The sequence below is a fragment of the Microtus oregoni genome, unplaced genomic scaffold (assembly GCF_018167655.1).
Source record: "Microtus oregoni isolate MIOR12 unplaced genomic scaffold, Mior012 000023F_ref0000262, whole genome shotgun sequence".
Classification (NCBI taxonomy): domain Eukaryota; kingdom Metazoa; phylum Chordata; class Mammalia; order Rodentia; family Cricetidae; genus Microtus; species Microtus oregoni.
This window is the reverse complement of record NW_024543082.1, coordinates 2,809,738-2,832,756: the sequence shown is the minus strand read 5'-3', so window position 1 is coordinate 2,832,756 and position 23,019 is coordinate 2,809,738. Positions and strand designations below refer to the sequence as shown.

The 23,019-nt window shown below is 40.1% G+C and overlaps 1 protein-coding gene across 7 annotated transcripts in view; it reads right to left on the bottom strand.

Annotated features, from left to right (window-relative positions):
• Window positions 1-23,019, bottom strand: part of Znf148 (zinc finger protein 148) — a 120,000-nt gene that overhangs the window by 80,997 nt on the left and 15,984 nt on the right. For 2 of the 7 annotated variants that reach the window (XM_041672742.1, XM_041672743.1), the window contains exon 2: window positions 15,734-15,879. The exons of 4 other annotated variants lie outside the window; for them this stretch is intronic. The gene's annotated coding sequence lies outside the window, so the exon portion shown is untranslated. Of the gene's footprint in view, window positions 1-13,143; window positions 13,233-15,733; window positions 15,880-23,019 lie in introns of all 7 variants that reach the window. One more of the 7 variants, XM_041672744.1, reaches the window with a different exon arrangement.

Genomic DNA, 23,019 nt, shown 5'->3' with positions numbered 1-23,019 from the left:
TGTTGTTACACAGAGAAATCCTGTCCAGAAAAAAATAAAAATAAATAAATGGGGGGGGGATATAAACATTCATTTCCACCGGAGCCTTTTAAAAGCTAATTTAATATACCCCCCCACAATCAAGACATTATTACTACCTAACCACAAAATGTGTTAACAGCTATTGCCTAGAGAAATGATTCTGAAATGTTAAAAGTTCTGCGGAACATTTTCACAAAAAGAATACTTACTTCTTATGTAACGTTTTGTTGAACATACTAAGTAAAGGTTGTCACATATGTAACTAACTTTATTAAAAAAAGGAAAACAAAAGAAGGAAAAAGAAATAAGCTGTACACAACACAAAATACAGTCTGAAACCGTAAACATTATTTTGTGGGAAATCTTTCCCATCATAAATTTTATAATTATTAGTGTTGTTACTGTGAATGAGAGAAGGGATATGTTTGCATGGTAAGTGAGGTGGGAAGACCTGCCACTCCTGGGCCTGGGATTCTGGACTGTAAAATGGAGAAAGGGAACTAAACACTAGTAGGCACATAGAGCCCCATTTCCTGACTATGGTGTCAGGTGACCAGCTGCTTCAAGCTTTGGCTGCCCTGACCTTGAACTGTGACTCTGAGTACAACCCTTTCTCTCCTATGTTGCTCTTCTCCTAGGACATTGTTATAGCAACAGGAGGACACTAGACACTGTCCAGGGACGCTTACAATCTTGCAGTGATGAGTACACACCATAGATGTTTGAGGTAATAAAGTACTAAATCCTATAACAGAAGTTTAAGCAATTTATCACAGGAAAAATCAAATTGAGAGTGATTAATCTGCCTTTGTTAACTTTTCAAAACCAAAAACCTTTTAATGTTGATCTCACATACAAGATACAGGGAATATTATTTAGATTCTGCTGATCAATATTGGCAGGAGCTTACAGTTATCCAAGAAATAAACCTGTAGCTGATACAAAAGAGTATCTCTGATATGAAATTCAAAACACTCTAAAATCCCAAACTTTTTGAGTGACAATCTGATGCAAATAAAAAAATCCCATACCATAAAATTTCGTTATACGCACAAAACTGTATTTTTAAATACTATATAAAATTGCTGTCAGTTTATATACATTAGGGATACATGAAAAAAAATGAATTTTAAGTTGCATTTGAATGTCATCCCTAAGATATTTCCTTACATGTATACGAATATTCTCTCAATTGAAAGAGATTACACCACCCAAAACACTTGTGGCCCTTAGGTAATTCAGATAAGGGTCCCCAATCCATACTGCCACTGTCACACTTCTTCTCATTTTTCACAGACAAGAAGGCTGAAGGCACCAGTGTGTGTGGATCCCAAAATAGGTACGCAATTTTTTTAAAGATTCAAAATTAAGACACTTGATGTATAAACCTCTGGCATCTACATGTGCACCACACACATCCGAAGGTGTCAATTCTTCATGAACAAAGCTATATAATAATAAAACCACCACCAAAATGAGGTATAGTGGAACACATCTACCATCTCTGCACTAGGAAAGCCAAAATAGGAGAAGCTCAAATTCTTTTGAGTTTCAACTACATAACAAAACTGTCTTAAAAAAAACAAAAAACAGGGCTGGAGAGATGGCTCAGAAGTTAAGAGCATTGCCTGCTCTTCCAAAGGTCCTGAGTTCAATTCCCAGCAGCCACATGGTGACTCAGAACCATCTGTAATGGGGTCTGGTGCCCTCTTCTGGCCTGCAGGCATACACACAGACAGAATATTGTATACTTAATAAATAAATATAAAAAAAAACTACGAAAAGTAAAAAAAAAACTAAAACTTTTGCATTTAAAATGAAATACGCTTATTTAAAAGTTAGGCATGGGGGCTAGAGAAATGGCTTAGCAGTTAAGAGAGCTTGCTGCTCTTTCAAAAGACCCCAGCACCCACGTTGGGCAGCTCACGGCCACTTCTAACTGCAGCTCCACAGGGGATCCTTTTTCTGGACTCTGCAGGCACTACACTCCTGTACACACACTCTTTCCTCACCTGAAACCAGAGACCAAAATATAAGTGGCACTGTATTTTTCAAGTAACTGAAGTGAGGTGCCAATGAAGATTTAATACTACACCCAGTAAAACTATCTTTTAGAAATCGAAAAATACATAACTCTCAAAAGATGAAAAACTGAAACCACACACTGCTGGCAGACCTACTCATCATGAATGACTGAAGAGGGCTAGAGAGACAATAGCTCAGTGGTTAAAAGCATTTGGTGTTCTTACAGAGGTCCCAGCACCCACACAGTGGCTTACAACCATTCCTAACTTGATTTCTAGGGCATCTGACAACCTCTCCAGACCTTGGCTGGCACCAGGCCCGCATGTGGTACACAAACATGCATGCAGGCAAAATATTCATACACATGAAATAAATGTTTTAAATAAATATTTTGAAAAGATTAGTTAAAGTAAACATCTCAAACGGAAGGAGAAGCTGAACCTTAACGTATGGGAAAGATTGAACAACAAAAGAAGGAAATCCCAAGGCATATACACAACAGACTGCCTTCCTTCACTAGTTAATAGATAATGCTTAATGATTTGAAACAATGGATAAAACTAGCCAATACTTAAGACAATTTAAACTTGGAGAAAGTAAAAAACAAGCAAAGCGAGGTTTATATACTTTCCCTCCAGGTTAAAGACAGAGAGGTTTGCCGGGCGGTGGTGGCGCACGCCTTTAATCCCAGCACTTGGGAGGCAGAGGCAGGCGGATCTCCATGAGTTCGAGGCCAGCCTGGTCTACAAAGGGAGTTCCAGGAGGCTCCAAAGCTACAGAGAAACCCTGTCTCAAAAAAAAACAAAAAAAAAAAAAAGAAAGAAAGAAAAGAAAAGAAAGAGAGGTTTACATACTTTCCCTCCAGGTTAAACAAGACTAACATAATTAAGATGGCTTTAACGCATATACAAAAGACAGACGCCAGAACTTATAGATAATGATGGAATCCCAGGAAATGTTCAAGGAATCCACAAGAAGGCAAGAAAATAAAAGAAGCCAGATGTGGTTGTCCACATCTGTAATTCTTAAATGAAGACACAGCGGCAGGAGGGTCTAAATTCAAGGTCAACATAGGCTAATTAGGCAGAAGGTATCTCAAAATACCAACAATAAGCTGGGTAGAGTAAATATGTAAGATCTGTCTCAAAAACTAAAGTGGAGCGGGGGACAAAGAGGAATAAAACAGAGGAAATAAATGGTAGGGGTTGTTAACACAGCAAAAAGAACTTTTAAGCCGGGCGGTGGTGGCGCACGCCTTTAATCCCAGCACTCGGGAGGCAGAGGCAGGCGGATCTCTGTGAGTTCGAGACCAGCCTGGTCTACAAGGGCTAGTTCCAGGACAGGCTCCAAAACCACATAGAAACCTTGTCTCGAAAAATCAAAAAAAAAAAAAAAAAAAAAAAAAACTTTTAAGGCAAATAGGTCTGAAAAACTAATCACATGATGAGCTGAAAGAAGTTTTACTGTTACTGCTTTAATAATTCTGTATCACTTTCAAAAAATTCAAAATTAGGGACCATAGCTAAGCATGGTGGCACACACCTTTAATCCCAGCACTTAGGAGGCAGAAGTAAGCGGATCTCTGTGAGTTCAACACCAGCCTGCTCTACAGAGTGAGTTACAGGACAACCAGGCTACACAGAAAAACCCTATCTCGAAAAACAAAAACAAACAATAAAAACCAGAGGCAGTGGATAAAGCCTGGTAGAAAGTCTGACAACCTGAGTTCTGAATACCCAGAATTCAATTAGGGAAGGAGACCCTCTGACCCTCACACACCTAATGTGGCATATGTATGCCTGTTTGCCTACACACACACACACACACACACACACACACACACACACACACACCCCACGCGTATGTGGGGGGAGGGGATCAGGGAGCAACATGCGGGAATCAGCCCTCTCTTTTCACAATGTGGGCTCCCAAGAGCAAACTCAGGTCATAAGAACTGGAGGCAAACTCCCTGACCAGCGCTGAGCCATCTCAGGCCCCATATGCTCTGTTTTTAAAACAGGAGTAGCTACATTAATGTAGCTATATAATACAATCAACTGAGAGGACCTAGCTAATGCTCCAGTAAACAGCAGTGGAATACACATTTTTCTCAAGCTCATATGAAACATTAACCTAAGCACATCATGCACTGTCACACGGTGAACCTTAAAAATGTACTGAAAACTGAGTTAATTCTGACTATAACCAACTAAGACTAGAAATAAGTAACAGGCAATTAAAAAACTCTAAACAGAGAAATAAAGCACATTTATAAAAAATTAATGAATTTTACCCACACATACAAAAAAATTATCAAATAAATCACAAAGAAAAAATTTAAATATAAAAAATAGTGGAAAAAAGCAGAAGGCATCAAAATATGTGAGAGACAACTAAAAATAATGAGAAAGAAACTGACAGAGCCATCAAGATGGCTCATCAGGTAAAACTGACAACCTGAGTTCAATCCCCAAGTACACATGACTGAAGGAGATAAGCAACTCATACAAGAGGTCATCTGAGCTGGGCATGCCTTTAATTCCAGCAGTCTGTGAGTTCGAGGCCAGCCTGGGCTACTAGAGCTAGTTCAAGGACAAATTCCAAAACTACAAAGAAACCCTGTCTCGAGGGGTAAAAAAAAAGGTCCTCTTACCTCCACCACATGTGTAAAATGGCACATGCCCACAGACATGCAATCAACAGCACTAAAAGCTTACATTAAAAACAAACATCTCAAACCAACATGATTTATCTACCACTAAAAACTAAAATGGGGGAGCTAGTTCAGTTGGAAAAGTGCTGGGACAAGGACAAGAACTTAAGCTTGGTTCCCAAAACACACAGAAAAGGCCAGGCACACAGGGCAGGTGTTACACACCTTTAGTCCCAGCACTCAGGAATCAGAGGCAGGTGGATCTCTGTGAGTTCGAGGTCAGTCTGGCCTACAGAGTGAGTTTCAGAACAGCTGACTGTCCCCTGTCTCCCCCCCCCCCCAAAAAAAAACAAAAACAAAAACAAAAACAAAAATCCAGGCATAGTAGCGTATGTGTATAATCCTACACTTAGGAAATCAAAACTAGAGGATTCTTGGACCTCACTGGCTGACCAACCTAGCCTTATCAGTTGAGAGATCCTGTTTCAAAAATTAACATGGGAAGCTAGAGATGTGTCGGTGTTAAGAGCATATACTACTCAGAGTTTGGGTCCCATCACCCACTTCGGATGGCTCACAGTCACCTATGACTTCAACTCCAGGAAATCAGAGGCCTCTGCCCACCCTGTTCCTACCTTCACATGCATATACCCATATAAAATGAACTTAAAAATAAACCTCAGGGGGCTGGAGAGAAGGTTCAAAGGTTAAGACATATGATGCTCTTGTACAATTCAACTCCCACCCCCTGACTTTTCAGTTCCACAGGATCTAAGACCCTCTGACTTTTTCAGACATCAGACACACACAGTACTCATACATTGCTGTGGGACAATGGTCTTGTACCCTGTAAAGATTTGTCACTTATATTGGTTTAATAAAGTGCTGGTTGGTCAGTAGCCAGGCAGGAAGTATAGGCGGGGCAACCAGTTCTGGGAAAAGGAAAGGTTCAGTCTGCAGTGGTCACCCAGACACAGAGGAAGCAAGACTAGATGCCTCACTGATAAAAGGTACCAAGCCACGTGGCTAACACAGACAAGACGAATGGGTTACTTTAAGATGTACGAGTAAGATGTAAGATTAACAAGAAGCCTGAGCTAATAGGCCAACTAGTTTATAATTAATGTAGACCTCTGTGTGTTTCTTTAGGACTGAACGGCTGTAGGACCAGGTGGGACAAAAACCTCCGTCAACAACACATTGAAGGCAAAACTCATTCAAGTGAAATAAATCTAAATAAAATAAATAAACCTTATGGCTGGCAGACATTAAGAGCACAGGCTACTCTTCCAGAGAACCACAGTTCAATTCCCAACACCCACACAGTAGCTCACCACAACCATCTGCTACTTCAGTTCCAGAGAGGTCAAATACCCTCCTCTGTCTGGCTCCCTGAAGCAAGTGGTGTACAGAAACACATACAGGCAAACCACCCAAGCACACAAGTTAATAAAAACCTTAAGAGCCTAAAAAGATAAATTAAAAAATAAGGTGGTAGGCCAGTGAGGTGGCTAGCCTGGTAAAAGTGCTTGCCACCAGGCCTGAGCAGCTGAGTTTAAACCCTGGGACGCACATGACGGAAGCAGATAACTGAGTCTTGAAAGTTGTCCTTAACCTATACGTGTGCAGTATGGAACATGAGTGGAGTACGTATGTGCGTGCACGCACACACACAAATAAGTAAGTAAATAAACAGCAAGGTGTAAAGACGGCTGAGAAGTCAAGAGCACATATTGCTCTAGCAGAGCACCCAAATTTAATTCCTAGCACCCATCTGAGAGGTATGGGTGTCTAGGCCTTCCTAGGCATCTGCATTCATGTGTACATACCCTCACACAGACACAAATGCATGTAAATAATTTAAAATAACAAAATAAATCATGGAAAAGACAAATGTAACAAAGGTTTAAAAATAAAATTAAGAGCAAATGAAGAAGATACCCAATGGGTGACCTCCAGTACAGCACAAACATGACCATGACTATATACACACACATGCATTAACACTCATGCAAACTGTAAAAATAAAAAATAAACTGTAAAAATGCAAAATGAACTTTAAACAAGTAGAGCAGAAATCAATGAGATAGAAAATAGAGAAAACTTAAATAAACCTGGCTGAGGATATAACGCAGACAAAGAGTGCTTGCCTAGCACGTACAAACCCCAATGTTCCATTCTCAGAATCATACCTGCAATACCAGCACTACAGAGACGGAGGCAGTAGGACCAAAAGTTTATCATTCTCAACTATATAGCAAATTCAAGACCCAAAGGCAATTTAGCCCCAAAAGGTGGCCTGAGCTACCTCTAACTCAATTTTCCCCACCCCCACGCACACACCTCTAACAAACTAACAAAAAAGGAGGCTCTCAGCAATATTAAGAATGACAAGAATATTAAGAATGACATTATATGCCAGGCGGCAGAGGCTCACACCTTTAATCCCACCACTCAGGAGGCAGAGGCAGGCCTCTCTATCTGTGAGTTTGAGGCCAGCCTGGTCTACAACAGCTAGTTCCAGGACAGGCTCCAAAGCTACAGAGAAACCCTCTCTTGGAAAACAAAATAAAAAAAAAATACAAAACAAAAAAGAATAAAATGACATTATCAATAGAGATCCTGGATTTAAAAGATAAGGAAATATTGCAAATAGCTTTATGCTCTGAAATTTGACCCTTGGTTCTAAGCCCTGCTACCAAAACTCAATCAAGAAGAAAGTAATACTGTCTTGAAAAGTTAAAAAGAGAAAAGAAAAAGAAGAAATAATAATATATAGTTCTATAACATTAAAGAAAACTGGGCTCTTTAAAAGTCTATGGCCACAAAAATCTCTACGCTAAGATGGGTTCACTAGTTATTTCTACCTAATAGTTAATGAAGAATTGAATCCAAATGTTCACTTATTTTTCCCAAAACAGAGAGGGGAATGTTCAGTGACTTTGAGGCCAGCCTGGCCTACACAGTGAGTTCTAGGACAGCTAGGGCTACACTGAAAGATTAAAAAAAAAAAAAAAAAACATTAGTACTATTGAAATTAAAACAAGACAGACATACCACATGAAAAACAAGTCATATCACTTATAAGTATACATGAAAAAAATCCTCACCTAAATATTAGTACACCATAACCACCAACACATAAAAGGATTGTGAACCACAGCCAAATAGAAGTCATTTCAGAAATGCAAAGTTGGTTAACTCTGAAAAAAAAAATCAGTGTAATATGCTGTTCTGGTTATTTTTTGTCAACTTGACACAAACCTAGGCATATTTGGGAAGAAGAACCTCAACTGAAAAGATGCCTCCATCTAAACTGTCCATAGACACGAGTCTATAGGACATCTTCTCGATTAATGATTAATGTGCAGGCCCAGACCATAGGAGAAGGTGTCACCTGGGCAGGTGGTCCTGAGTTGTTTAATAAAAGCAGATCAAGCAAGTCATAAGGAATAAGACAATATGCAGCATTCCTCCAAGGTTTCTGTTTTAGTTTCTTCCTCCAGGTCCTGCCTAGACTTCCTGCCCTGACATCCCTCAGTGATGGCGTTATGACCTGAGAGTTACAAGATGAAATAAACCCCATCAAAGGCCCAAGAAGGGAGATAATATTACTTGAGTAGGCAGGAAGTACAATCAAGCAGCTTCCAAAATGTGCAATAGATGACGGAGACAACTGGAGTGAGGGCAAGCCTTACAGCTGCATTTATAGTATAAGAGACCACGCCCAATTGGGCTGGTATCTTAAAGGCTATTGGCTGAAGGAGCAGAAGGAGCTCCCACAGCACATATGAAAAATTTCTAATAAAAGTAAGTACCTTTGTGTGTGCACACACACAAACTAGAAACAGGACAGACTGATCAAATTACTGCAATCAAATAAACACTGTCTATCAGAAAGCCACAGTTAATATTATACTTAAAGCTAAAATAGTAAATGTTTCTCCCTAAAATCAGAAATAAGACAAATAAGTAGCTCTTGCTACTTCTTGAAAGTGTTGCTATTAGAGGAATTTAGAACAATTAAGAAAACTAAGTAAAAAGTATTAATGTTGTAAAGGAAGTAAACAGCTATGGGTGGCATGCTCTAGAAATCATGTCTAAAGAACCCATTAAAAATACTAGGACTAATGAATTCAACAAGGTTGTGTATGCAACAAAACTACAACAATCAGACTGGGAACACAGCTCAGATAGTAAGTACAGTCCTTGCCTTGCATGCATGAAGCCCTGGGTTTGATCTCCAGCACCACACAAACTAAGCATAGTGGTGCATGCCTATAATTCCATCACTTGGAGAGGAGAGGCAAGAGAATCAGAAGCTCGAGATCATCCTTGGCTACCTAGTGAGTTCAAGGATACCCCAGACTCTATCTCAACAACAAACAAACAACCCTGTTGCATTTCTGTATTAGCTAAGGATGGAGTTCAGCAGTACAAGACTTGTGCAACAAAGAACCACGGGGGGGGAGGGGGGACGACAAGAATGGCATTTATAAATCAGGCACAGGCTTGTTGTAATGCTAGTACTCAGGACCTGAGGCAGGGGGACTCAAAAGTTTAAGGCCAGCCTATATTAATAAGTTACAGGCCATCCTGGACTACATATTGAAATTACATCTCACATGTGAAGTCACTAATATACCACCAAAAGGTATATAAAGTACCTACAAAATACCTACTTACAGAGTTAACAAAACAGATACTTTCAACTGAAATTACAAAACATGACTGAAAGGAATTAAGAATGATCAACACAGGTATCTGGTATTTACAGATCAGAAACTTTAGTGCGGTTAAGGTGAATACTTTACCAACTCATCTACAGATTCAATGCAACAAATACATAAAGGCCTGTAGCTTGGGGGATACAGCACATGTTTATGGCAAGGCTCTAGATTCAAACCCCAGCGTGCCTGCCACTACCACCATTCCTTAGAGGCTTACACAGAAAACCTGAAGCCATCAATCTCCTGAGGAAGAAAGAAGGAAAGATTTATAACACATCAATTGTTTCTTGGACATGACCCCAAAAACACATATGCAAAAAAAAAACAAAAAATAGACAAGTGAAACTATATGAAACCAAAAGGATTCTACTGAGCAAAGAAAACAATCACGTGGGGCTGGAGAAATGGCTCAGTGGGTAAGAGCACTGCCTGCTCTTCCAAAGGTCCTGAGTTCAATTCCCGGCAACCACATAGTGGCTCACAACTATCTGTAATGAGATCTGGTGCCCTCTTCTGGCCTGCAGGCATACACACACAGGCAGAATATTGTATACATAACAAATAAATATTAAAAAAAAAAGAAGAAAAAAAACAATCACGTGAAAAGGCACCCTGTGAAATGCAGAAGATATGCAAACCGCATTTGATGAGGGGAACATCTAACCTACAGAAGAAAGTCCCACAGCACTTCCACAAGTCATTACCTGGTTTACAAGCAAACAAACAAAAGCACACATTAAAACACCAGGCGGTGTTTAATCCCAAAACTAGGGAGGCAGAAGCAGGCAGATCTCTGTGAGTTCTAGGCCAGCCTGGTCTATAGAGTGAGTTCCAGGACAACCATGACTACCCAAAACTCTTTATCTTGGGTGGAGGTTGGTGGGGTGGCACCATAAAGGGAGCTGGTGAGATGGCTCAGCAGTTAGGAGTGCTTGCTGAGACCCCCAGCACCCACACTGGGCAGCTCAAAACTGTAACTCCAGTTCCAGGGAATCCGACTGTCTCTTCTAGCCCTCACACATGCATAGCCACACACATACAAAGAATATAAGAATAAAATCCTTTTTAAAACCATGAAAAGACACTTGACAGTCATAATCATAGGAAAAGTTAACTTAAAAAAAAAAAATCACACCCAACTATTACCTCACACCTATTAGAATGGCCATGATCAAAAATAAAAATAAATGTTGAGAGGAAAAAAAATTGAAAACCTTGTGCACTACTAATGGGAATACAAAATGGTAACAGCTACTATGGAAAGTTTATAGAGGTTCCTCAAAACAAAATCACACTACAGTAATCCTACTTAAGGATATTTATCCAAAGAACAAAAATCAGCTCCCAAGGAGTTAAACATTCTTCACAATAGCTAAAATGTGGAAACAAGCCAAGTGAATACTAAGAGATAATAAGGAAAACATGGATGATATGGGCCAGTTCTCAGCCTGGGACAGCAGTAAAGGCAACAGCCATCAAGCCTGACAACTTGAGTTCCATTCCTGGAGTCCACGTAGTAGAAGGGCCATTCCTGCAAGTAGTCTCTGACCTCCATGTGTGAGCACAGCACACGTGTACACACACACAAAATAGAAAGTATTGTATAAACATACAATGAAATATTCAGTGCTTAAAAAGGGGGATTCAACATGGACAAGTCTTGAGAATAAAATGATACAAAATAAAGTCATCCACAGAAGGTCAGATAGCATATGACTCCACCATGAGGAATCTCAAGCAACCACAGAAGTGAGGCAGAGTGCATGCAAGTTGCCAGAGACTGAGGACGTAAAAGTTAAAGAGTTATGTTGCATGGGTCTAGAATTTCAGTGATTAAAAAGTGAAAAGCTTCTGGGCTCTGCTTTGTAACACTGCTTCTAGTTAATTTCATGCTTTTATGTATTTTTAAAACCAAAAAATCTTGTGTTAAACTTCAAAGACACCATCAAGAAAGTGAAGACAACCCTTACAGGGAGAAGTATGTACAAACCATGTCACAATATTCAGAATATACAAAGATTCTGACTTTTGTCACCAAGAAGTATGGGAGGGATTTCTCCAGATTCTGCAGCAGACACTAGCTGGGTATCTGTGTTGGTTGGTTTCTGTCAACTTGACACAAACTTAAACATATCTGGGAAAAGGGAATCTTAGTTGATAAAATGCCTCGTTAAGATTGGCCTGTATGTGGGCAAGCCTATAGGGTACTGTCTTGATTAATGACTGATGTGGGAGGGAGGCTTCCCCCTTGGCAGCTGGTCCAAGATTGTGTAAGAAAGCAGACTGAGCAAGCTGTGAGAAGCAAGTCAGTAAACAGCACTCCTCCATGGTCTCTGCTTCAGTTCCTGCTTTCATATTCCTGCCCTGACTTGAGAGTTAGAAGGTGAAGTAAGCCCTTTCCTCCCAAACTGTTTTCAGCCACAGCATTACATTGACCTTTAAATTAACTCAATCTGAAGATAAGCTGTTTCACCTTAAAATGCCAATTATGACCCTCAGGTTGGTGAACTTAATGCTTATGATGACCCTGCTATAAATTAGGGTTTCCATGAACCCCACATTTCCAATTAATTTGCTTGAGCTTCTCACAGAACTCAGAAAAACACAATCATTGTCCTACTACAAAAGATATGCAAGAGATACCAATGAACATCAGAAGAACACATATGTACAAGGAACATGGGAAGAATTGCCTTGCTTCCATACCCTCTTCAAGCACAACATACTCCAGGAACCTCCTCCAAGCTATCCAGAATTTCCCCAAACTCAATTTTTTTGGGTTCAAAGGAGGTCTCACTAAGTATGCATAAATTATTATACCAATGTCCAATGATAATCTTGTCAACCTCTGTTCTTCCCCTCCTTGGGAAATCATACCTAGTTCTTTCCTGTGACCAGTCCCCACCCTAAAGCTAATGAGAGGATTACAAGCCTAACTACACTCAATAAATACAAAAGAAACTCATTAGAGATTTCAAACATTTTAGGAGTTACATGCCAGGAAATTGATAAAGCCCAAACACACATTTCACAATACCACACCATTAAATAAAACTTCACACCCACAAAGAATGCTGTAATCAAAAGAGCTGTTGCCAGCCTGGCATGGTGGTACAACCCTTTCCCCCCAGCACTAGGGAAGTTGGAGTCAAAATATCCTAAATTAGGAGCAAGGGCTACTCTGGAGGAGAGGGCACTCAGGTGATATTGGCAAGATGTGGGAAAACTGAAGAGGCATACAGGCTAATGGAAATGTAAAACAGCAAAGCTTCTTTGGGAAAGGTTGCAGGTTCTTAACTGATTAAATATTTAGATGGTACACTACTCAACAATTCTACTGCATGGCATACACACAAAAGAACTGAAAGCAAATGCTTACACCAAAATCAGGGGCTAGAGATGTAGCACAGTTGTGGAGAACCTGTCTAGCCTCCATTTAATATTTAAAAAAAAAAAAGTCTTTTCAGCAGAGTACAGTGGTGCATGCCTTTAATCCCAAAGGAAGCAGGTGGATCTCTGAGATCAAGTCCAGCCCAAACTACATAGTCAAACCAATCAGGACTACATAGTGAGACCCTGTCTCAACAAACAAAAGGGGTAAAGAGTCAGGAGGTGGCCTGGGGAACCTCCTGTGGCCAAAGTGCTTACAGAGTTCAGATCCCCAGAACCCAACACAAATAAGTAAAAGAGTGGGAAATAGGCATAACAGCTCACCTGTAATTTCGGTCTCAAAAACTGAAGACTGGAGACTGGGTCCTACATCAAGCTAGTTATGAGCTCTTGGTTTGACTAAGAGAATCTGCCTTAAATATTAAGGTAGAAGAGTGATCGGGAAGATTTCAGATATCAAGATACATATATGGCCACTAACATGCAATTATGCACATAAACATAGCATACACAAAGAGAAAAATTACTCTGAAAAATATGGACACATATATTCAAAACAGAATTATTCGTAATAACTAAAAAGTCTAAATGACTGAACTGCTGATTAGTTAACAGACAAAATGTAGTATGTTCACACAGGCTACTAATCCATTAAAAAGTAATTAACTACTGATAGCTCCTACTGATGTAAGAGTATACTGAACAGGACCTAGAAAACCATCCAATTTCTGATTCCATTAAAATGTTCAAAACAGCTGGGCTGTGGTAGCACAAGCCTTCAATCCCAGCACTCTGGAGACAGAGGCAGGCAGGTCTCTGAGTTCAAGGCCAGCCTGGTCTACACAACGAGTTCCAAGACAACCAGGATTATATATAGAATCTGTCTTGAAAAAAATAATAACAATAATAATAATAATAATTAATAAAATGTTCAAAATTGACAATTCTTAGAAGCAGAAAGACTAGTAACTGCCAGAGGCTCAGAGGAAGAAGAAATAAGGGCAGTTTCTTTTTAAGGTAGTGAAATATTCTAAATATTTTATATGCTAAATATTCTAAAATTGATTACAGTGATGACACATAGCCTTGGGAATAATAAAAACCGTATCGCTCTTTTAAATAGATGAATTACATGGTATATTAGAACTACCTCAAATTTGTTTAATGAAAACTCAACGGTGCTTACAATGAGAGGTCTAAATAAACAGAAATCGCTGGTCACTGAAAGTCTACATAATAAAGTAATTCATTCTAAACTCAACTATAAGCTTATTAAATTTCTATAAAGCTCCTGGTCAGTGACTGAAAAGTCTACATTACAAAGCAATGTATTACAAGCTGAACTATAGGCTTACTGAATTCCTGTCAAGCTTGTGGCAAGATATTTTTCACAGCTATTATTGAAATTCTAATATTTATATGGAAGCCGGGCGGTGGTGGCATGCGCCTTTAATCCCAGCACTTGGGAGGCAGGGGCAGGCAGCATCTCTGTGAGTTCAAGACCAGCCTGATCTACAGAGTGCGTTTCAGGACACTCCAAAGCTACACAGAGAAACCCTGTTTCGAAGAACCAAAAAATAAACGGATGGATAGGTGGGTGGATGGACAGATGAAGTTTATATGAAAAGTCAAAGGCCTCAAAAAAGCTGCAATAACCCTGACCAGTGATAAAGTAGAAGGAAGCACTCTGCCTTCTAAGACCACACAGCTATGGCCCAGGCAAGTCAGGTCCTGAAAGTCGTGGAAGACACAGAGATCTGCTAACAAATCAAGAGTGCACAAAAGTAGGAAATAAAACACGTTCAACTGATACTTAGAAAGGCAAAACCACTTCAACTGAGAAAGAAATGTCTTTTTTAACTAATAGGGCTAGAACTGGGCACCTAGAGGGCAAACAAAAGTGTCCTCTAAACCATACAACCACATCTCAAATTCAAAAGCAAGCGTGAATTTAAATATGAATCACAGAACTACAGAATTCATAGAAGATGACAAAGAGGCAAAACTTGAAACTGAAGCAAGGGGCTCTTGAACTTGGTACCATGAATTAAAATAAATCAGACCTTATCAAAATTGGAGACTGTGTTAAGATGAAGTCTCTAAGATTATTTTAAAAAGCGGTCTATGCTGCTCATAGACTCAAAGAAAATATTTTCAAATCACATCTAACAAAAGTCTTAAATGGACAGGTGGTGGCATAGCCTTTAATCCTAGCACTGGAGAGGCAAAGGCAAGAGGATCTCTGAGTTCAAGGTCAGCTTGCTCTACAGGGAGGGTGTATCCCCAAGACAGTCTGGGATACACAGAGAAGCCCTGGCATGGTGGGGAGGAGGGAGAGAGGGGGGAAGGGCGATATTTCAAAACTCAATAGTAAATAAGCAAATTATTCTGACTGGACAAGATATTTCACCAAAAAAAAATTTTAAAGTGTGAGCAGAATAAAAACATGGAAAGATGTCCAAAACTATCAGCCATCACAGGAACCACACACAGCACACAACTCGGCAATCTCACCCTTGGACATTTACTTCAGAAAAAAGGAAAGCTTTTATTTACACAAAATCCTCCTATTTCCTATATAAATGTTCACTAAGCCTAGGTTTAAATGAAGAACTCGGACCATCCCTCAGGACTAGAGAGAGGGCTCAGCAGATAAGAACACTGGCTCTGTAAAGTCACGTCTCCAGAATGCACAGAAAAACCACACATTCTGTAATCCCAGCCCTATGAGGGTGGGGAAAGGATTGCTGGTCTGACATCCTAGCTCCGGGTTCAGCAGGAGATCCTGTCTCACCGAAACAGGACAAAGAATAACAAGAGTGTTAGTCCTCCCTCTGGCCTCCGCACGTACATGCACACACATACACACCACACAACGAGCTCAACAGGTGAAAGGTTAAACAAATTATCTTACCACTACATAGCATTCTGGAAATGGCAAAACCACAGAGCCAGGGAACAGGCTGCCAGGAGTCAGGGACTATCACAGGGTGTGGCGAGAGGGGAGGACTCTCTGGTAACTCAAGTTTTCTATCTCCACTGCAGTGGCTATATAAATTTCTACATAAGAAAAAAATGGCACAAAATTATACATACATACATAATTAGTGTAGGTCTAAGAATTATAAAAACTACAAATTTAGTAGTCTTATTAACCATAAAGTACCATGTCAATTTTCTGGGTTTGGCGACTTATGTCTAGATGAAGAAAGCATAGCATTCTGCCCCACCCACCCTGACATGGACCACGTGGCAACCATGGCTGCTTCCCCAAGTTCCAGCACTGTAACACTGCAGACCCCCTTCTCCAGCACCTCTGTACTTTTAATGCTTCTCACCATTAATGCCCTTCCCTTTGGGAAGTTTTGTATGGGCTTTGGGAAAGAGTGAAAATGTGTAGAATGGTAGCCTCTCTAACAGAGTAATTCTTTGGGAAAAAAATCCCACCACCATGGAACCAGAAATTCCATTGTGTCCCCCTAATTACACCAAGAACCGTAAAGTTAGAGATTTACTAGACACACCTGATCCCAAGGAAAAAATGCAGTTCAGACCCAGAGCCTGAGGCCATGAAGGACAAGAGTTTAGTTAATAAATACAGAGAAACCAGAATAATACGGTATAATGGGCAAAGACAAAGACGTCAGGACCTTCCCTTTGGGAGCATTATAAGGAGAACAGGCCCACAAAGTAAGACTAAGAAACAGTACTAAGTGTCTGCTCCCCGGAAGTCCTTTCCTCAAGGTCAGACATTCGAAATAGGGCCTCCATCCCTTCAGGGGCTTGAAGAAGGTTCAAGCTAGATAAAGCAGCCTATTTATCTCTAAGAAGAGGAACTTGTGGCCCTACACCTTGCGCATTGTCAAGGTCAAGACAAGCTTCCTCAACCCCTGGTCTCAAGTCACACTCCAGCTCAGACACCCCTTGTCTCCGTTTAATTCTATGTGCAACTAACTATACAGTATAAAAAGTGTAGTCTCTTTTCAATTAAATGCTACTGGCAGCCATCCCAATTCACCCTCAAATCATGTGTGTTGTGTGCCCACACCATCATTCCCCGCCAAATCCACACATCCTCTTTGGGACCTGAAGCCCCCCACAAAAGCAGCAAGTCTCCAAACATTTTTCTTTTTCTTTCTTCCCTTTTTTTTTTTTTTTTGAGACAGTATCCCTGGATGACCTGAAAATTGCTATTTAGACCAGGATGGTCTCGAACTCACAGAAATTTGCCTGCCTCTGCATCCTGAGAGCTGGAATTAAAGGTGTACACCAATTACACCCAGTTGCACAGCCTTCTATATTAATTTTGCCACTTCCTATAATTTCCCAAAATAAAATTATCTTAAAAATAACAGGAGCTGTGGGACTAGCATGCTTGGCAAATAAAAGAAAATTTTCACTTGCTTTTTTTAAGGGCCTGAGAGTTTGATCCTTGAGACCCACGAGGTAGGAAGAGAGATCAGACTCCCACAAACTGTCCTTTGACCTCAACAGGTAAATAAACCAGGGCACATGGGTGTGCACACAATAAACAAGTGAATAAACAAAATACTAAAAGGGGAGGTAGAGGAACGATGGACCAGAGTTTGCAGCACAATCATTAGAACTGGAGTTCAGATCCCAACACCTATGAAACAGGCCTCAAATACCTATTAACTCCACTACAAGGATGTGGCCTGCTCTTCCAGCCTCTGCTCCTGTGCATATGCATCCATGTACTCGTGTGCGCGTCTACGCACAAGACTATGACTACATGCACAAGTAAGCAGCGTCTTTTAGAGATGAGAGGGTAGAGCACAGTAAAGGTGGAAGTCTAAATGAAACAAGAACAGCCAACAGCCTAGGCTTTGCTTTCCTCTATTTACATTAATAAAAATTTAAGAAAGCCATTCCACCTATAAATCAAAGTATTAACTCAACAGTTTCTCTTGTTTTTTCTTTTTCTAACATGAATTTCAATTCTGTAAAATATATGTGTTTTTATACGATGATTTTTGAACTGGCTCAGTAGGTAAAGGCACTCACTGCCAAGTTGACAACCTGAGCTCAATCCCTAGAAACCAGGCAAGAACTGATTTACACAAAGCTGTCCTCTGCCCTCACACACACCATGGTACCTCACACATACAACAGATCATGTACACTTATACAATAATAATTTAATTTAAAAAATAAAGTACTGTCAGGCAGTGGTGGCACACGCCTTTAATCCCAGAACTCAGGTGGATCTCTGTGAGTTCAAGGCCATTCTGGTCAGGACAGCCAGGGCTACATAGAGAAAAACTAAAAACATATAATTAATTAATACAAAACAATTTTTAGCAGGTTAAGTTCAATTAATGACTTGTATTTTGTCCTTTTTTTCCTTTGTGTGTTGGAATTGTTTATAAGCAACATGGGGGCGGGGGGGGGGGGGTTGAACATTAAGAGAACCCTAATGATACTTCTTCCTCTAACAGTACACTGATTACAAAATGTGAAAATAGTTCACCTAAATATCCAACTTATGTTCTACCCAACTACATTCTTGAAGATTCCAAAAAAATTTTTCTAAAATTAACTGAAAGAGACCCTGCAAGGCAAGATTTAGAATCAACACACCAGTCATTATTACAGTGATCCTCATAAAAAAGAACAAAAATGGATACGCTCAGAGATGTTTTAATAACTAGCTGTGCATTAGGAGTTTTGTCTACTAAATTCAGCATGTTAGCATGTATCTGTAACCCCAGCTGCTCAGAAGAGAGGAAGGACAGACAGTCAGGACTGTCTGGACCTAGAAGCTGGAGACTGCTTTATATAAGAGCCATCAAAAAGAAAAGGAGGGAGGGAGTGAGGGAGGGGGGAGAAGGGGGAGGGGAGGGGAGGACACAGACAGAGGGAAGGGAGGAATTTTAGCCTTAGTTAAAATTAACTTTAAGTGATCTTGTTTTAAAATTGTGTACAGTTTTTTTTTAAGTATTTTGAACATGTTTACAAGTTCAAAGGGGACTGGGAGATGGCTCTAAATACAGTCCTTGCCATGGCAGCATGAGGACCTGAGTTTGGACCCTGAGCACCCAGGTGCAATGGTGCACACATGAGGAAAATTTCCCCAGTGAGGAAAGGCAGATTCCTAGAGGTCACTGTCAGTCAATCTAGCCAGATTCAATGAGAGACCTTGTCTCAAAAAATAAGGGAGAGCATTCAAGAAAGGCACTACATGAAAATGCAGGCACACAAACAAAATATTAAAAGGAAATATTGAAAATTTTAATGATTATAATTTGCTGAAAAGTTCAACAAATATACATGAATATGAAAAAGTAAGTAACTCAATGGATACTAAAAAAGATCACTTCTTGTCATGCAAGTGCTTAAGTTTTTTTAACTTGATTACTTTAATTATATCAAGATAATACTCTTTCCCTTAGTCATGGTTAAAAGTAATTTCAATCAAATAAGTCAATTAAAACTAAACCATACATAAAATAACAAAAGGCAAGCTCTGCTCTCTCTATGGGACCCTGCACAAGTGCCAATATTTCATCATCTACAAACCAAAGAAGTGACACTTATTACACTTTCAATTCCAAAATCTTGTGTTCTATACTCTACCCATGATCCTGAGGACTGCTTTGGGGAAGGACCAGCCATGCATATGGTACTGACAAGTAGTTCATTACACTCTAAGTACCTTCCACAGACACACATTTGGATGGATGATTATTCTTCATAATTTCTCAACCATTTACTTCTTATAGAGGCTGTCATGTGCATTGTAGCATATTTAACATCTATCAACCAAAACGAGAAGACTTTCCCAGCAAGACAACAAAAACAACAACAACAACAAAAAATACAGACATTGCCAAAATCATCTCTGGTTTGAGAACTAATATACAAAATGTAAATGTTCCTAGGCCTTTTGAAAAGGGAAAAGATGGTGACTCTTTCTTTTGTGACATAGTTGGAAAGACATAAGAAAGGCTAGGAACATCTTCTAGCAAAATTCAAATACCTAATTGTAACTACTAGTTTTGTATGAAGCTCAATTAAAAACATAACCCACAAATGGTGGCACACACCTTTAGTTCCAGCACTGGAAAGGCAAAGGCAGGCAGATCTCTGAACTAGAGGCCAGTCTGATCTATACAGGAAGTCCTAGGACAGCCAGGGCTCCACAGAGCAAATACTCCTGTATGGCTAATGTGGAAATGAGAACGACAGCATATCAAGCTGTGGGAGAGACTGGAGAGATGCTTCCACAGTCAAAAGCAGTTACTGCTCTACCACAGGACCCAGATTCAATTCACAGCATCCACTTGACAGCTCACAACTGGTGTAACTCCAGTTCCAGAGGATCTGAAACCCCTGTCTCTGGCCTCTGGGGACACTGCACACATGTGGGGCACAGATATGCATTCAGGCAAAACATCCAAACACATTAAAATTTAATTTTTTAAATTAAAAATCATTTATCCTTAAAAGCTGTGGGAGATATTCATAAATATTTCTATCTGTGCCTTGTTAAGCATCCTCAATAAAAAAAAAAGTCCAAAGGCTTTGTTTTCATTTTTATTTTGAGACAGTCTGGCTATGTAGCCCAGATTCACCTGGAAGTGGTAATCCTGCTTCAAGCCTTTGAGTTCTAGCATCACAGGCCTGTGCCATGCCAGAGCAGGTTTAAACGGAAACGACTGTTAACACAATTCCTCTTCTCCCTGGCATTCTGAAAAGACTAAGCATTTAGGTTACTTGTAACCACTGAGAATGTGCACATGAAAAACACTTCCACGCAGTTAAATGCCACAAGCATCTATATTGATCCATTTAATCAAATACAAATACAGCATAAATCCCATAAAAGGAATTACACTAAGGAATATTCTCAAGGCCTTTAAGTTTTTAAAGAAAGGTCAAAGAAACCCCATGCAAATAAATTACACTTGAGATTATACAATTCAACAATAAATTAAACATTGCCACATTCATTTTCTCAGTTTTTTAGTGCTACTATAAAACCAACTTGGCCACATTTCCCTCCAAACAGATAAATAGCCAGTTTCATTAGTCTATTCTTGGATAGGTCACCAGACTGGGAATAAGAGACCCAGAGTCTATTCCCAGCTGCAAAGCACACTGGGAATCTCAACAAAGTACTCCCTCAGGTTGAGGTTCTACACTCATACCATGCTGATAATACTATGCAGAAATGGCAGGAAAAAATCCAGGATTGCCTTGGACACCCAAAAGACAATTGCAAACATATTTTTAGATGTATTAGCTCTAAAATTCTGTTTAATTTATTTATGGTAACAATCAACATATTTGAAATTTCAAAAACGTGTACTTTTATCATTGCTCTCCACAAAATTAGTTAAGTCTTTTTCAAAGTTCTATATGAGAAGCTGAACAAGTCATAATTATTATATAAAATAAAGACAAACACAAGTCAGGGGGGAAGGCTTTCAATTTGCATTTCCTAACTTTAGTCTATTATACAAGCAGCCGTTCTCTGTCACTGTAAAAAGTACTTCGCAGTCTGGAGAGCAAAAGTTTGCCCCACAGCCTAATCCTCGGAAAGGTTTTAGGAGCGTTCTCACCACTAACCATGCAGGTTTAATTAGCACAGCCAACATAAGGGCTGCGGCACACATATTCCACCCGACTCCAAGTTTTAAACAAAGTTGTCTTGCAGACCAAGTTCCAGCCTGATCTCACAAACCATATAGCTGTAAGCACAGAGCAGCCAGCAGGAGAAGCAGCAGCCCCTGGCCCCGGCAGCCCCACTGCAACACAGACGACACGGCACGCAGGCAGATCGGCCCCTCCGCCCGCCGAGCCGATCCGGAAGCAGCACGGAGAGGCCTCGGGCGCACGCGCTACGCACAAAGGCTCCTCCTCCCAGATCCCTTGGCTTCTTTGACCGCCGCCAAAGGGCCTGGGCCGCTAGCGCGGGGATCCCACGGCCCGGGGGCTAGCCTCGGCTCCATTCTGCCAGGCTTCCCAGATCTGTACAGAGCTCCAAAATCCTAGAGGACTTGAGGACTCCCTATTCCCGGGTGTCTAAAGTGAAAAGTGAGGCTCCTGGAGTCTTGGAACCTACAACCCTACAAACTGCAGTCCGCCGTCAAAAGTTACCAGACGCATGGTAGAACACAGACAGCCTTCAATAGGAAACCCTTCAATAACTTTAGTCCTTCCTCTTACCCGTTCTTCTCTATCCCTTAATTTACTCACTTTAGTCTTCCCTCACTCTAGTTTTACATAAGAGCTGTATTTTTCCTTAAAGAATTTTTCTCTAACCCATCTTTCCACTTATTCTTGAGTTTACCTAACAAGTTCCCTAAATCTCTTCCAGGACACTTCCACTTTGCTACTCAAAATCTCACTTAACTTTTATAATTTGTACCAGCTCCTACCAAATAACTCCTAAAATAGGCTCCTGCTCAGTCACTCATTTTTCTGGTCTGGTCCCTCATTCTCTCAAAGCTAATCATCCCAAGCCTAACACATTTGTATTCTGGGAAACTATTCCAGAAAGGTCACTTTAAAAAATCCTTTTCCAGTACATTTGGCAATACTAGGGATAGAATCGAACCTATGGCAGGAATTCTAGACAAGCACTCCACCACTGAGCTATGTCTCCAACCACTATATTTCCAACCCAGCCTTCAACCTAACATCAATCTTCAAAATCTTGAAAAATATTCTCTAAAAAGTCATTTGAACCACTCATCCCCCAGAGCCACATAAAGGTGGAGAGAGGTGGCTTCACAAGGCTACACTCTGACCTCCATATGCAACACACACATACACTAATAAGTCCTTCTTTAAAATCATCAAATCCTTGACAGTACAAAGGAAAGGCAGAAATGAGTGTGACTACAGAACTGGACGGGCTAAGTTTGGGAGCAGAGATGCAAGCAAAGCAGAAGCGGAGCCTGGGTCTTAAAAGTCATCAATGATGGCGAGTATATGGAAGAAAATAAAGGGGCTCTTTTTAGGTGGCAAAGTTTCCATTTAAACTATATTTTGTCTTTGAGATTACCAAGTCAATGTCTTTAGCTCTTCAATAGATAAGTAAGACTAGAATATACATGTACAAAATTGTAAAAAAATAAAACTAGAAATAACGCAAGAAAACATATTTAGAATTGTGTGGGGGAGACGTCTATACATTGGTAACTAATGGGAAGAAAAATAACTCCTAAAACT